The following is a 16785-nucleotide window of genomic DNA, read 5'->3' as shown; positions in this document are numbered from 1 at the left end:
TGAGATCAAGAGGCGCACGCTCCACCGACTGAGCCAGCCAGGCGCCCCATAGAATTTTCAACACATTTTACTGTACTTAATTTTTTTAAAGATTTTATTTATTTATTTGACAGCAGGAGAGAGAGTGAGAGAAAGCACAAGCAGGGGGAGCAGCAAAGGGAGAGGGAGAAGCAGGCCCCTCACTGAGCAGGGAGCCCAACGAGGGGCTCCATCCTAGGACCCCGGGATCATGACCTGAGCCGAAAGCCGACACTTAACCAACTGAGCCACCCAGGTGCCCCGATTTTATTGTATTTTAAATCAATAATTCTCTACAGAGGTATTGTTTAGGACAGATTTAATATTCAACAGTTAGCTCTTTTGGATGTAAAAATAGACTTCTCAAACTCCCAAACACCAAAACCATGATTTTGCTTCAGATAACTGAATCCTAGCTTTCTGACTTGGTCAGAATAATGCAAATTACCTCAAATGCAACTTATAATTTATGATTTACATTAATACAGATTAACATGCAATGTTACGAAGGGTTTTCCGTCCTGGCTAAACTAATCCAGAGAGGCATATTTTTCTCTTAGTAAATTTTTAATACTTCTGTTTTTTCCCCCCTGTTTGTTTCAGCAGAGAAAATAGTATATGCAAAGACAAAAAAATTAATATCATTTCAGTGAGAGGGCACTTATATACCCAGTTGTTAAGATCTTTTGAAAAGTTAACCCAAAACATGTTTGCCCGTGTAAATTAATGTTATTAACACCTGTCTTATGGGTTGGCATACATATGGAGAGTGCCCACGTACAAGATTCGGAGGATGTGGGTTCTCAGAGTCCAAGGGATGAGACAGATACCTACATACCAATTTTGTGACCATGTTTGTGGTAAATATTGAGATGTAAGCAAATATTAAAGGAACATAAACAAGCAAGAAATTCCTGTAGCTTCAGATATGATCTTTGCGTTGATCACACTCCTCTCAGGAGAGAAGGTTGTGTGCACTAGGGTAATTTTCCCTATTTCACCTGTTTCCCTCCTAAGCCTGGCACCCTGTATTTCTCCTCCCTCTCTGCATCTGCAGGCTGGTGCAGTGATGTTCCTGCCACTCAGCTGGATGACGGCACCTGCAGCCCACCGCTGTTCTAAGCGAGCATGCCAGAAAGCTTGGAGGACCGCAGCTGCCCTTTCAGAGTAAAAGCATCCTCTGGGTAGCTAAAGCTCGGATTTCTTTCTAAGCAAGGTATCTTTTACCAGGATCCCTTCATGGAAACCACATATACACATAAAAGACCTGCCATAGTCTTCAGACTAATGGCTGTGCCATTTATGAAGATCAGCCACAGCTGAGGAAGGCCTTTTATGTTTTGTACTTGGGTATCAAGCATAATGTATATTTAGTGCTCAAATTATATTGTAGAGACATATCAATTTTGTTTGTTTGTTTGTTTTTCCTTACAAAAGGACTTATAAACCCTGTAGGTAAATAATTAAGAATTCCCATTTTGGGGAATTAAAGTTTCTGGTCACCAAAACAAAAAACCAAGAAGCCTCAGGGTGTTCCTGATTCTGTAGGTCAGAGATGGGACATGGATATTTGTAGTTCTTGCAAGTTCCCAGGTGACCCTTGCCGCTCAGATTGTGGTCCATGGGCCCGCAGCCTCAGCCATCACCTGGTCGTTTGTTAATAGTGCGGACTCTCACAGATGCTCAGGCCCACAGCAGACCTTCTCTGTCAGAATCCGCATTTTAACATGGTGCCAGGTGATGAGTGCACCATGGCCCACAGGCCACAAACTGAATAGCAAGGGTTGGATAGCCCCGAGAAGTTGTTTTTCTTGTTCCGGTCTTGTCGGAGGTGATGGTAGCCTTTAGAGCTGTCTCCCCCTGAGCCTTGACTTTGTGGTTGGTACCTGCCAGTCAGTGACCTGCTCTATGCTGTCCCCTGCCTCCGTGTGACTTGCCTGGCTTTGAATACTCCCTGAATTGAAATACTACTTGGCCCTACTCTGGAATATTAGTTCTGAAAAATATAAAGAAGGTGAATGCCTAAACATCTGCTTACCTTCCTGCTTCCTTGTTTCCTGCTCACTTCTCTCAACTCCCACATTGGCGAGCTCTTTTCCTTCAGCATCCTCTAGCAAATATGTGGAAGGCCAAAGCACCGCCCCTGTTGAGCACTTTTATAGGAAGGCTCCAGATATATATTTAAAGGTCTAGAAAAATGAATGGTGATCAAGTGCGTGTGCTGGGTATGGTTGGAGGTTATTTGGCAAGAATTGCTGACCAGCTCGATGGGTCAGGGCTGCACCTATCGGTCCTGGACTGAGAGGAATCGAAAAATGTTCAGAAAGAAAGCAAGGACAGCGGCAGTGCAATAGATCATAATGTGCTAGCAGAGCATCGAATAGGCTGAAATTGAGCAGAACTTTCTCATATTTTGCCCCCATCAGCCACCACTCTTTTGTCTGCAAAAGATTTATAGAAGTAATATAACAATGCAAAGGGTTAGGAAAATAGAATAGCAAATATTTACCCACTGTCCCACTGCCCTATTATATAGTTACATTTTTATATAAATTTTTCTATCTCTTGGAAACCATATGTGATAGGCAGAAGAATGGACTCTCAGAGATGTTCGTGTCCTAATTCCTTGAGTCTGATAATTTGTTAGGTTGTATAAGAATTTGGAAATTAACACTGCGGAAGGAATGAAGTTGGCTTATTGCTGACCTTCAATATGGAGGTTACCCTGGATTATCTGGGTGGGCCCAATGTAATCACAAGAGTCCTTAAAAGTGGAGGAGAGAAGCAGAAGACTCTGAGGGAAATGTGACTGGAGGTAAGTCAGAGTGATGTGAGAAGGACTCAATGGGCCTTGGTGGACTTTGAAGACGGAGGGTAGGGCCAAGGGCCAAGGAGTGTGGGCGCCCTCTAGACGTTGTAAAAAGGAAATGGATTTTCTTGTACAGCCTCCAGAAAAGAATGCTGCCCAGCTGACAGCTTGATTTTAGCTCAGTAAGACCTGTGTTGAACTTCTGAGCTCCAAAATTGTAAGATAATAAATGTGCATTATTTTAAGCAGCTAAGTTTGTGGTAATGTGTTACAGCAGAAATAGAAAAGTAATATACCATATTTCTCATAGTTATATCATGCCTAAATATTTTTCTGTGTTACTAAAGTTTTTATAATTATTTGAATGGCCATATATTATTCTGTGGAGCTGAAGTACGGTCATTACTTAATCATACCTTCGTTTGAACATCAGATGTGTGAACTGCTTTCTGCATTTCCTTTTTTCATGTTTCATTATTTTCTAAGGATATTCTATCAGAATTACATTTGGACTTTTAATTTCTTTCAGTTTTTCTTTATTTAATTTTAAGGAAAAAATCTCTTAAGTCCACATGAAATATTTTTTAAAGATTGATTGATTGATTGATTGATTTTAGAGAAAGACTGCGAGTGCATGGGGGGAGCAAAGGGAGAAGGAGAGAATCTCAAGCAGACTCTCCGCTGAGAGTGGAGCCCGCCGCAGGGCTCGATCTTGCAACCCTGAGATCACGACCTGAGCCAGAATCAAGAGTCAGATGCTCAACCACCGACTGAGCCACCCAGGCGCCCCTCATTTAATTTTCAATTGATTTTTTCAGATGAATCTTAATTTATTGTTTCTAGCTCCTATAAAAATCTTATTGAGGGATTCCTGGGTGGCTCAGTCGGTTAAGCGTCTGCCTCAGCTAAGGTCATGATCCCAGGATCCTGGGATCGAGTCCTGCATCGGGCTCCCTGCTCAGTGGGAAGCCTGCTTCTCCCTCTGCCTGCCGCTCCCCTTGCTTGTACTCTCTCTGACAAATAAATAAATAAATAAATCTTAAAAAAAAAATCCTATTGAGAGTTTCTAGTGTCCATTGCCTTGGCAAACTCCTTCAAAACCCATAGACTTGCAGTCAAAGCCCTCAATCTTGTGATCCCACTTTTCCTATTTCCATTTTTCACAAACTTAAATTATATTTAGGCCATTTCTTTCATATCTACCCTATCGATTGTTTCCCATTTTAAGTCTTTGTGTAATCTTTTCCCAGTCCAGGTTGCAGTTTTCACAGTGAAATTATGTGTGATTTGTCTTACAAGCTTTTCCTCAGCAGCTTGGTATATGAAGAGTGTGAGTGTTAGAATCAGACAGCCCTGGGTTTGAATCTCAGTTTTGTTTCTCACTAGCTGTATGGCCTGGAATGAGTCACTCATCCTCTTTGAGCATCAGTTTCCTCTTTAGAATGAAGTTAACAGTGTCTTCCTGCATGGTTGTCAACTGGATTATAGCTAATGTATACAAAGGATCTAGCAAGATCCCTGTGACTTAGTAGGCAATCAATGAATATCATTATTCATCTTATGACTTCTTTTATCTACCCTCATCAAACTATAAATTCTTTAAAAATAAGAACAGTTCATTATTCTTACATGTATACCCTGTGAAGCCTAGAATATAATAGGTACTTAATAAACATTTACTATTTTGACTTCCTCCTCCCTCTTTCTGTCTTATTAAAATCCCATTCATTCTCCCAGGCTCCTGCTGCAGCCCCATCTCCTTTATGATTCATCCTTGCCACCTTTACCACACTTAACCTGGGTGAGTGAGTAGAATTGAATGATGTAAAATGGAGGATAAGGGAGAAAAATAGAGATTCCTGGAGATGATCCATTGGGTACCTTTTACCTCTTTTTTTTTTTTTTTTTTTAAGATATTATTTATTTGTGGGGCGCCTGTGTGGCTCATTCGGTTGAGCATCTGCCTTCAGCTCAGGTCATGGTCCCGGGGTCCTGGGATCGAGCCCCGCTTCGGGCTCCCTGCTTGGCGGGAAGCCTGCTTCTCCCTCTCCAACTCCCCCTGCTTGTGTTCCCTCTCTTGCTGTGTCTCTCTCTGTCAAACAAATAAATAAAATCTTTTTTTAAAGATTTTATTTATTTGTCAGAGAGAGAGAGCACAAGCAGGGGGAGTGGCAGGCAGAGGGACAAACAGGCTCCCTGCTGAACAAGGAGCCCGATGTGGGACTCAATCCCAGGACCCTGGGATCATGACCTGATCTGGAGGCAGACGCTTGACCCACTGAGCCACCCAGGTGTCCCTTAGCTTTAACTTTTTATGTAATTTTGGAATTTTCTGGGGAAGGAGTTATTACTGAGCTCTTGTTAATATGCCCAAATGTTCCACTTATGCTAGGGCTTGTCATGCCATTTAAGACTCAACCCAGAATGAGAAAATATTTGCAAAAGGCATATCTGATAAAGGACTGCTATCCAAAATATACAAAGAACTCTTAAAACTCAAAGTAAGAAAACAAACAACCCGATTAAAAAATGGGCCAAAGACTTTAACAGACACATCACTGAAGAATGTATACAGATGATGAACTAAACATATAAAAGGTGCCCTGTATCATATGTCATCAGGGAAATACAAATTCAGAGAACAACGAGTTCCCACTACACACCTATTTGGCCAAAATCTGGAACAGTGACAACACCAAATGCTAGCAAGGATGTGGAGCAACAGGAACTCTCTCATTCATTGCTGGTAGGAATGTAAAATGGTATAGCTACTTTGGAAGACAGTTTGGCAGTTTCTTATAAAATTAAATATACTCTTATGATATGATTCAGCAATTGAATTCCTTGGTATTTACCCAGTGGAGTTGACAACTTCTGTCCACACAAAAACCTGCACACACATGTTTATAGCAGCTTTATTCATAGTTGCTAAAACTTGGAAGCAACTAAGATGTCTTTCAATGGGTGAATGAATAAACGGTGGTCCATCCAGACAATAGAATATTATTCAGCACTGAAAAGAAAAGAGCTATCAAGCCATAAAAAGCCATGGAGGAACCTTCAATGCATACTACTAAGTGAAAGAAACCAATCTGAACAGGGTACATACTGTATGACCAACTATATGACATTCTGGAAAAGGCAAAACTATAGAGACAGTAGAAAGATCAGTGTTTGCCAAGCAGTGGGGCGGAGTGGGTAGGGAACGAGTAGGCAGAGCACAGAGGATTTTTAAGATAGTGGAAATACTCTTCATGATACTATAATGGATACAAATCATTATACATTTGTGAAAAACGATAGAATGTACAATACCAAGAGTGAATCCTAAGGTAAACTATGGACTTTGGGTGATGATGATGTGTCAGTGTAGGTTCATCATTTGTAACACATGTCCCACTCTGGTGGGGTGTTAATAATGAGGGAGGCTATGCATATGTAGGGCAGAGGATATAAGGGAAATCTTTGTACCTTCCTCTCAATTTTGCTGTGAACCTCAAACTGCTCTAAAAAAAAATTTTTTTTTTAAAGATTTTTATTTATTTATTTATTTGAGAGAGAGGATGAGAGGAGAGAGAGAGCACATGAGAGGGGGGAGGGTCAGAGGGAGAAGCAGACTCCCCGCCGAGCAGGGAGCCCGACGTGGGACTCGATCCGGGGACTCCAGGATCATGACCTGAGCCGAAGGCAGTCGCTTAACCAACTGAGCCACCCAGGCGCCCTAAAAAAAATTTTTAAAGAGAATCCCCAAAACTCAAGCCAGCCCTTACCATACTATACTCATTTTTAGAATAAGGAAATGGAGAGACAGAGGTTATGCGGCAGAACCAGGACTTTCATCTCAATTTCTTTGCCTCTAAAACCCGCAGCCTTTCTACTCTCATCACAGTGGAGCAACACCGACAGTGCCCTGTCTACAACCTCTTGGTTCTCACTCTTCCCATACATTGTACACATGCCTACAGCTTCCTCTCAGGAGCCCCTGTGCTCCTCCACCTTCTCAGACTGCAGAGATGTGCTTGGCCTGTATGCTGGGTAGGCTAGAAAGACTGGGAGTCCATATCCTGGGGAGCAGCCCTTGATAATGCTGGGCGGGTGTCAGTGGATAACTGTTCCAGCCTCCTCACCTGATAAGAAAGGCAGTGGAGCTGTGGATAGTGGTGACGGCCAAGGCTGAAGTCAGGGGCCCGAGCTGTCTGTGATGTTAGGTGCAGAACTTCACAGTAAGCATTTAGAAGCTCTTCTAGTAATTGGACAGAGACAGCGTGTCTTTTGATTCTAATAATTAAAAAAAACCCAAAACGTGGGGATGCCTAGGTGGCTCAGTCAGTTGAGCATCTGCCTTGGGCTCAGGTCAGGATCCCAGGGTCCTGGGATCGAGCCCTGCATCAGGCTCCCTGCTCAGCGGGGAGCCTGCTTCTCCCTCTCCCTCTACCTGCCGCTCCCCCTGCTTGTGCTCTCTCGCTCTATCTCTGTCAAATAAATAAAATCTTAAAAAAAAATTAAGTGAATTTTTTGTATGTCTTTTTTAAATTTCATTTTTCTAGTGACTCATTTTTGTTGTTTTTACAAAAGTCTTGTTTTGTAGTGGATTGGGCACTTTTTAAGAATTGGTTCATCATGGGAGTTTAAGAAACACTATTCTCCAGCAAGGGGTTGACAAACTACAGCTCTTGGGCTGGCTGCCTGGTTTTGTAAATAATGTTTTATTGGAACACAGCCATATGCATTCGTTTATGTATTATCCATGGCTGCTTTTTCTCTACAGTGACAGAATTGAGCCATTGCGACAGACGCTGTGTGGCTCCCAGAGCCTGAAATATTCACTCTTTGCCCTTACAGGGAAGTTGGGCCAAGTGCCGTTGTACTCTGTCTCCCTGAGTTCCCCAGCAGGGTTGAGCTCTACAGTGCTAACTTGCTTGCTAACATACCTTCTATTGATTTCTTTCCCTCCCCTGTCTCATGTTTTTCACTCCCTGCCAGTGTTTCCTAGCTATCCCAAATAAATGACTTGTACTCACATTCTTGACCCAAAGTGGAGTTCTGGGGGAACCCAACCAATGCACACATCATGTCCTTGTTTGTCCTAATTCCAGGGCAAACTGACTAGCAGAGCAGGGACCACTTACTAGCAGTGTCAACCTCAGCACAACGGTTACACTGTCACGTCCTTCCCGCCCCCTCTGTCCTGTCTCTTCTGCAGCACTATTCGAAAATTCAACCTTGTGGGCATGGCTTTTTCTGGTTCATATATTCTGTCTTGTTGAGTACCACCTCTGCATCAGGGATGATGGAGGAGAGGAGAAAGAGAGGAGGAAGAAAGAAAATCCCATCTTGTTCTACATAGGATGCTCCCTTTTCACAACAGCAGCCTGCTTGGAGCTGATCCCAAGGTGCCCATGCACCTGAGTCATGGCCAGTTGTTTGCAGCCTCACAGGACGTGGCCAAGTCAGTGGCTCCCCCCACTTTACTGCTGCTGCTTTCATTTGTCTCTGTCTGCCCCTCCTAATTGCTTAGGTCACTTCAGGCTTTAATTCTGTCTTCTAAAGTGTAACACAGCCATAATTAGGCCATATGTTAATTAGCAAGATGACGTCTTGTCACTCGTGAGAGATGTGGATCATCCCAGAAAGTACCATAGAAAGGGGAGTTCAGCAGGAAGAGGAAGTCTAAGGAGGCTGGAAGTGACACTCTATCTAGCCGAAACTACCTTAGAGAGCAGGAGAAAATGGCAGGATACAAGAGGGCAAAAGGATGGGGTCACACAAAGAAAAAGAGCTAGAGTTGACCTCTTTTCCACTCCAGGAATGAGCTGTAAGCCAGGAGACAAGCCTGAGGCTGAGAAGCCACCAGGGATGGCAGAATCTTCTGAAGGACTGGAGGTGGCCAGGGCTGAGGTCAAGGCCCCAGTGGAGGCTACGGGCAAGGTGAGTGTCAGGCATGCATGCTCCCATCTCTTACCCCTGGAAGCCTGCGGGGATGCCAATCACAAATCAAGGCCATTCTCTGCTTCTATGGCCACTCCAAGGGGCCTGCAGGAAGTGTGGAAGATGGGGTTGTGGTAGCTCAGAGACTATTTCTACATGCTGTTTACTCAGTGTCAGTTCCCCCATTTTCTGTTAACTTATATTGTGACATTCTTGGGATGACAAAGTTGGAAAGAGGATTGGGCAGGTCATGATAATTTCCTATTTCAGATAGTGGGTCACCTTTATCACTCAGGAGACAATTTTCCAGGAAACCAATTACTCCGGGAATTCATGACTGGGTACAATGACATTTGAATTATTAAGATATTAGCCTTCCTCCAGTTCGCTGTCAAAACATGATGTGATGAGAACTTGTTCTGTCATCACCCAACTAATGGATGAAAGGGACTGGGACAGTCGTTTAAAGTTGTGTATTTGCTTGGATTTCAGAAAAAGGCATTTGACATAGGAATTCTCAAAGCATATCAAAGGGGAAATTTTGAGCGGTAAAGTTTGTGTTAATAATAATAATATTAATAAGTATTATTATTATTGTATTTGTAGAGTTCCAACTATATTCCAAACCTTTACAGGCATTACTTCTAATACTCCTAACAATCCTTCAAGGAAAGTATTACTGTCCTCATTTAACTTGAGGCTCACAGATGTTGAATCATATTCAAAGATCATACTGTCAGCCGAGACAAAGTTGAAAGCTGTTATTTTTTCTAAACTCTAAACTCTGAGCTCTTATCAGTACACTGAGGTCAGTGAACTCTTTCTGTAAAGGGCCAGATAGTATTTTCACTTTTGCTTGCCAGATGATGTGTGTTGCAACTACTCATTTCTGCTGTTGTAGCACACAGGTAACCATACACGATACACCAGTGAATGAATGACTGTGGCTGTGCTCCAATAAAACTTTATTTATACACACTAAAATTTGTTTTTAACATAATTTTCTTTTTTTTAAGATTTTATTTATTTACTTGTCAGAGAGAGAGAGAGAGGCAGGCAGGCAGAGGGAGAAGCAGGCTCCCCACTGAGCAGGGAGACCGATGTGGGGCTCCATCCCAGGACCCTGGGATCGTGGCCTGAGCTGAAGGCAGACGCTTAACCGACTGAGCCACCCAGGTGTCCCTAGATAATTTTCATATACCGTGTGTTATCATCATTCTTTGGAATTTTCCCCCCAAACTATTTAAAAAATGGTAAAATCATTCTGCTCATGGGCCATGCAAAAACAGGTGGCAGTCCAGGTTTGGCCCACAGGCTGTAGTTTGCTGACCCGTGCCCTCCAAGAAACCACCTATCTCACAGTGACTTACGAAAACAAGTGAAAGCAACTGAGCTGCATATTTTCCCTAAGAGAGTCAAGTCATCTACAGGAAAAGTTCTCACAACCTTTAGGACACAGAAGCCGTAGGGAACAATAATCCTCATTCTGGCTGTACCATCAAATTTAATGTATAGACTTGGGTACATCTCAGGAACTTCTGGGTCTTGCTCACCTCATCTCCTGAATTAGATAGATCCCTAACAGCTCCGCTGTTCTTTGATTCTACTCATAGTATGCCTGCACGGAATGATTTCCATAAAATTGGAATTTAAATCTAAGACGATTACTTGGAAGATGTCATCATTAACATGGGAAAGGCTGGGGGAGAAGCAGGTTTGTGGGTACAGCAAGAGTTTGGTTGTGGACAAGTTAAGTTTGAGGCACCTAATAGACATAAATGAAGACGGTTGCATATAAGAACCTGGAGTCGGCAGGGGAAGGCCGGACTAGAGATTCAACTCAGAAGTGCTCAGCTTGTAGACCGAATCTGGGTGTATCATAGCATTGAATAAGATCTTGTAGGGCAAGATTTCATAACTGTGGCACTATTAACATCTGGGGAGGGATAATTCTTTGTCGGGGGGCCGTTGCATCCTACAGTGGACATCACAGGGTGTTTAGCAGCATCCCTGGCCTCTACTCACCCCATCCCCAGTTGTGACAACCCCAATGGCTCCAGACACTGCCACATGTCCCCTGGAGTGAAAATCACCCTTGGTTGAGGGGGAATCTCTGTCTTAGGTAAAAGGCTGAGGATGGTCCCCAGGGACCGCAACTTTGGAGGTCAGAAAGAGGACAAGGAAATGGGGAAAGGGACTGAGAGGAGTGGCCAGTGAAGTAGGAGAAAAACTCAACTGTGAGGTCCCAACTGTTTAGGCTGGACTGGGTGTAAAAGGAAAGGCAGAGGTGGAGGTCAGACAAGAAGTAATGGCCCATAGCTCAGGGCTGAGCCCCAGTGAGCTCCACCGCATTTCCTTCATGGGACCCCCAGTGGTAGGGGGACAAGGGCACATGAAGCATTAGGTCATACATTTTCTAACTGCATGGCACCTGAAGACAGTGCATTGGACAGAGTGTTTTCTAGTAGGGAACTAAACTAGATAGCAGGTTAAAAGTAACATTTACAAACCAAAGATAGAGACTGTTCCATGTTTCTTCTTTTCCATTTTATTTTTAGAAATAATCCTCAGAGGATAAAAATGTTATTGTCTGGGTGCAGGAGAAAAGCAAGAACAGAAATAGAGTTGCTATGGTTTTGAGGGAAAGCAAAAGGGACTTAAGACCTGGGGCATTTGCCATCCTGAGCTGCAGGATGGATCCTCTTTGTTTTGTGATCTCTTCACTTGCTTCATGTCTAACAGTAGTAAAAAAAAAAAAAAAAAAAAGTCAAGAGATGTGAACTTGAATTTGTGTGAACTTTCTCTTTATACATTTGAAAATTGAAGAGCTATGACTTAATGAAGCCCCAATATAAAGATTAAGAAAATCAATCCCTCATGTTGAAATTGATGTCATTAGACAAGAGTTCCTCTTAGTCACATGCCTGATAGTAAAGGATGGAAGAAGGGACGATGTATGCTTTCCCCTTTTTATATTTGTCTTCTCACTCCAAAATGAGGATAGTAAGTTTACCTCATGAGGTTATTATGTAAAACTGCCTAACAGTGCCTAGTGCCTAGTTGGGCCTCCATAAATGTTTTAAAAGAATAACAATGTATATCCTGCTTGCAGTGGTGGTTACACATTTATTACATTTATGTAAGCATGTAATAAACATTCCATGTTTAAGACATGTAATGAAATTCCATAGAACTAGATACTGAACACCCACCCCCAAAAAAGTATAGCAAAATAGTGAAATCCAAATGAGATTATTAGCCGAGTTGGTAATATTCTATCAATGTCAATTTCTGGTTTTGACAGTGCACAACAGTTATGTAAGATGTTCTCATTTGGGGAAGCTGGGTGGAGGTACAGAGAACTCCATTATTTTTGCAACTTCTTGTGAGTCTTAAAACTATTTCAAATAAAAAAGCATTAAAAACAAATAATTAGGGCGCCTGGGTGGCTCAGTGGGCGACTGCCTTCGGCTTGGGTCATGATCCTGGAGTCCCAGGATCGAGTCCCACATTGGGCTCCCTGCTCAGCGGGGAGTCTGCTTCTCCCTCTGACCCTCTCTCTCATGCTCTCTCTCACTCATGCTCTCTCAAATAAATAAATAAAATCTTAAAAAAAACCCCAAATAATTATATGTTAAAATAAATTACAAAGCCCCCCTGTTTGTGACTATTGAATAGCTCTGGATCATTTGGTTTTGTTGTCAACTTTACCTTGTAGATTCATTTTTTTTTTAATAGAGAGTCATCTCATGAGTAGATCAGATTATCAGGTTTTATTTATAAGTGATAATGTGGAATCAAATCACTGTATGTTTAGGCTAATGCAATAGGTTATAACCCCCAGATTGTGAACCTAAATTGATCTTAATAAATGTGTAGTCATGAAGCCCAATGATAGGTGAAAGTCTGAAATTAAACAGGATTACCATTTAGTCTTTAGTTTTGGAATATTCTATTTTTGGATGGTCCAAGACTCATCTAAGTTTGCCAAAGATTGAAATTTTCACACAACACATCCTTAAATTCCCTGAGAAGTAGAAAGTAGAGGTGGCTTGCATACTTTTTTAGGTGAGAATTTCTACTTCAGCAGACTTTGGGGAGGGCAAGCCTCCTCTATCTTGCTGATATGCCTAAGATGTGATCTATTTATATTACAAACCATATGCAGAGCCTGGCAAGCCTTTCTGTAAATGAGCTCATCGGTTCTGCCCTAAAATAGGAGGCTGGAAGGAGGGTGCCAAAGACATTAGGGACCTTTCACAACCATTACACCTCTTGGTGCTGATTGAACAGGAAGGATAAACAAAATCTATGAGTTCTGATAGGAAGGATAAATAAGAAATACCTGTCAAGGGGAACAGCATGCTTTCCTTGGTCTTCTTTGCCGGCCATCAAAGTCAAGTTCTTAAAGACTTGAGTCCTTTTTAATGGATTTTCCTTTTCTGTGTTTGTACAAATTGCAAGTGAAGATAATTTCAAATTTGTCATACTGATGGGCCTCCTTCAAAGTGTGATGAGTTTTATCTAGAGCTTCATTCAAAGCAACCAGTATTTATAGAACATTTTATCCAGTGTTAAGTCATTAGATTTATCTGTAAGGAAATAGAGAAGAGCAGTTGCTGACCTTAAGAGGCTCCCAGACAAGTAGGAAAGAGATGAGAAAACAAAGAAATGGGGCGCCTGGGTGGCTCAGTTGGTTAAGCGACTGCCTTCGGCTCAGGTCATGATCCTGGAGTCCCGGGATCGAGTCTCGCATCGGGCTCCCTGCTCAGCGAGGAGCCTGCTTCTCCCTCTGACCCTCCCCCCTCTCATGTACTCTCTCTCATTCTCGCTCTCTCAAATAAATAAATAAAATCTTTAAAAAAAAAAAAAAAAAAAGAAAACAAAGAAATGTATTACAAAATGACAAGCACACTCCAGAGAAGGGAGTAAGAGAGAGGTCATTAACCGTTTAGGACAGCATGGCTCAAGCTGGGCCTACAAAATGATGTATTCTTGGAGTGTGTTGTTTGCTACAAGAACGTGAAAGTTTGGTGTTTTCATTAGGTGGAAATTATATGTACACATATATACACATAAATATATTTTTTTTCTAGTTATCTGGATGAGTGTGTATCAAAAAAATTTCTGGGGCGCCTGGGTGGCTCAGTCGGTTAAGCGTCTGCCTTCAGCTCAGGTCATGATCCTGGGGTCCTGGGATCGAGTCCCACGTCGGTCTCCCTGCTCAGCGGGGAGCCTGCTTCTCCCTCTGCCCCTCCCCTTGCTTGTGCTCTCTCTGTCAAATAAATAAGTAAAATCTTTAAAAAATTTTTCTTTTATTGTAGGGAGAACATTTAACATGAGATCTACCCTCTTAACAAATTCTTTTTTAAAAAGATTTTATTTATCTATTTGAGAGAGAGTGAGCACAAGAGAGGGGAGTGGCAGTCAGAGGGAGAGGGAGAAGCAGGCTCCCCACTGAGCAGGGAGCCTGATGCGGGGCCCGATCCCCGGACCCTGGGATCATGACCTGAGCTGAAGGCAGATGCTTCACTGATTGAGCCACCCAGGTGCCCCCACCTCTTAACAAATTCTGAAGTGCACAATACAGTATTGTTAACTATAGGCACAGTGTTGTAAGCAGATCTCTAAAACTTACTCATCTTGCATAATTGAAACTTTAATCTGTTGAGTAGCACCCATTTCCCCCTCCCCGCAGCCCCTGGTAACCACTATTCTATTCTCTGCTTCTATGAGGTTGACTACTCTAAGTTCCTCATCTAAGTAGAATCATATAGCATTTGCCCTTCTCTGACTGGCTTATTTCACTTAGCATAATGTCCTTCAAGTTCATTTATGTTGTAACAAATGGCAGAATTTCCTTCTTTTTTAAAGCTGAATAATATTCCATTGTATGGATATGCCACATTTTTCTTTATCCATTCGTCCACCTATGGACATTTAGCTTGTTTCCATATCTTTGTTACTGTGAATTGGATGAGCCTGTATCTTATGGAATACTCATGTCCACATGGTTTTAGTGCATTTGCACCTATGAACTGTTCAAACGAGAGTTTTGCTTTAGTTTGGATATAGGGAAGTAGATAAGAAAAGTGAGTTATTCCACAGCACAGGTAGTTGGAAATACGGAATTCAAAGAACCTGAACTAGAACATCAGTGGCATATTCTGAGTTCCAGGGGGATATTTTACATAGATACCATCTTTATTTGTTCCAACTTGCAAAGCTTCCTTAATAAGAAGGGTGGTAGTACATACTCGAAGAATTTGTGTATTCCTAATTTCAACCACAACTGGTTAAGATATCCATTTAGTTTCTGAATAATGCCCCAGTGCTTACCCTTCCTTTAACCGAACAGGAAAGCCGTGCCTCTGACAGACACTTTCCCCCCTCCATATTTTTGTAATGAGCAAGGCAGCATCGATTTTAATACTTTAAAGAAAAGGCCAAAGGAGCTATAGGTACATTGGCTGTATATGAATCAGAAATTGCATTCAGCTGCTAGTAATAAAAACCCATAAAAAGGGGGCGCCTGGGTGGCTCAGTTGGTTAAGCAACTGCCTTCGGCTCAGGTCATGATCCTGGAGTCCCGGGATCAAGTCCCGCATCGGACTCCCTGCTCAGCGGGGAGTCTGCTTCTCCCTCTGATCCTCCCCCTCTCATGCTCTCTGTCTCCCATTCTCTCTCTCAGATAAATAAATAAAAAATCTTTAAAAAAAAAAACAACCCATAAAAGGGTGGCTTAAATTATGGCTTTATTAGTCCACAGTGGGTAGTCTAAGACTGCTATAGTAGTTACATGTTATACCCGGGGACCCATACTCCTTTTGCCTTTGTGCTTTGACATCTGAATCCTCCTGTTCTCAAAATGGCTGTCAGAGCTCTAGCCATCGTATATTCATTTTAGCCATAGAGAAAGGGAAGAGCAAAGAGAACAGAAGATATATGCCAACTGTCTTAACCCCTTAAAATTGCCTTCCTAAAAGTCCCTTTGAGTGACTTTTACCTACATCTCATTGACCAGGACTATCTCAAATACTCCTAGTTGTAAGGGAAACAGGAAATTTCATTTTTAGTTCATCACATTGCCCCTTCAAGTAATCTCAGGGTTCAAATAATACAGAAAGGAGAAAATAGATATTTGGTAGATAGCCAGTAGCCTCTGGACATTAGGATCTTATTATCATTGGGCTCTTGATCCAACTTGAGCAACTACCCACTTCCAGACTTCTTGATATATGAAACGAAAAAAAACCCTATTTGTTAAAGCTAGTATTATTTAGATGTTTGTTATTTGCAGCTAAACATATTCCTAACTGAAACAAATATAAACACTGCTTATTGATGTTTAACATTTGAAATTGACTCTTTTACCAGGAATCACAAATTCAAATATATTGAGAATTAGAGAGGCAATGGGAGTGAGTGATGCTAGTTGAGGAAGGGGCCATGACAACCTGAAGAGTGTATGGCCCATCTAAAGTGGGCTGCTGCTGCTGCTGGTGGACTAAGAGGGTTATTTTCATACAGGATGACCAGCCCCTGTTACCAGATAAAAACATTTCAAGAGAACCAGAAAGCTGGATCTTAAAAAAAAAAAAAAAAAGATTTTATTTTTAAGTAACCTCTACACCCACTGTGGGGCCCGAACTCACAACCCTGAGATCAAGAGTCACGCACTCCACCGACTGAGCCAGCCAGGCGCCCCAGAAAGCTGGATCTTTATGCTTATCACAGGGTCAGAAAATCCTTTTCATACCACATTCTAGATATGAAGAAAAAGAGCTCATTTCATTATTTAGTGTGTAATTTTGGCCTCTCCCAATCTCCCTTCCTCTGGTTAGAGGAAAAACATAAGAAGACATCAACAACACCTAAAAGTCAAACTTGTTTAAATGTTACTCCACTCTGAAATTTTAGGAAATGTTTTCCCCTGTTCTAAATTATTAAGGTATAATTCAAATGCCATAAAATTCACCTTCGAAAGTTTATGATTCAGTAGTTTTAGTATATTCACAAAGTTGTACAGT

The 16785-nt window shown here is 42.0% G+C and overlaps 1 long non-coding RNA gene across 2 annotated transcripts in view; it reads left to right on the top strand.

Annotated features, from left to right (window-relative positions):
- The window catches only part of LOC145717898 (uncharacterized), a 63798-nt gene that overhangs the window by 4473 nt on the left and 42540 nt on the right, over positions 1–16785 (top strand). For both annotated transcript variants that reach the window (XR_014141404.1, XR_014141405.1), the window contains exons 2-3: positions 1076–1234; positions 8634–8755. This is a non-coding gene — a long non-coding RNA (uncharacterized LOC145717898). The remainder of the gene's footprint in view (positions 1–1075; positions 1235–8633; positions 8756–16785) is intronic.

This window comes from Leptonychotes weddellii, chromosome X (assembly GCF_054177405.1).
Source record: "Leptonychotes weddellii isolate Sample4059 chromosome X, ASM5417740v2, whole genome shotgun sequence".
In the NCBI taxonomy this organism is placed as follows: domain Eukaryota; kingdom Metazoa; phylum Chordata; class Mammalia; order Carnivora; family Phocidae; genus Leptonychotes; species Leptonychotes weddellii.
This window is presented reverse-complemented; position numbering and strand designations above follow the sequence as displayed.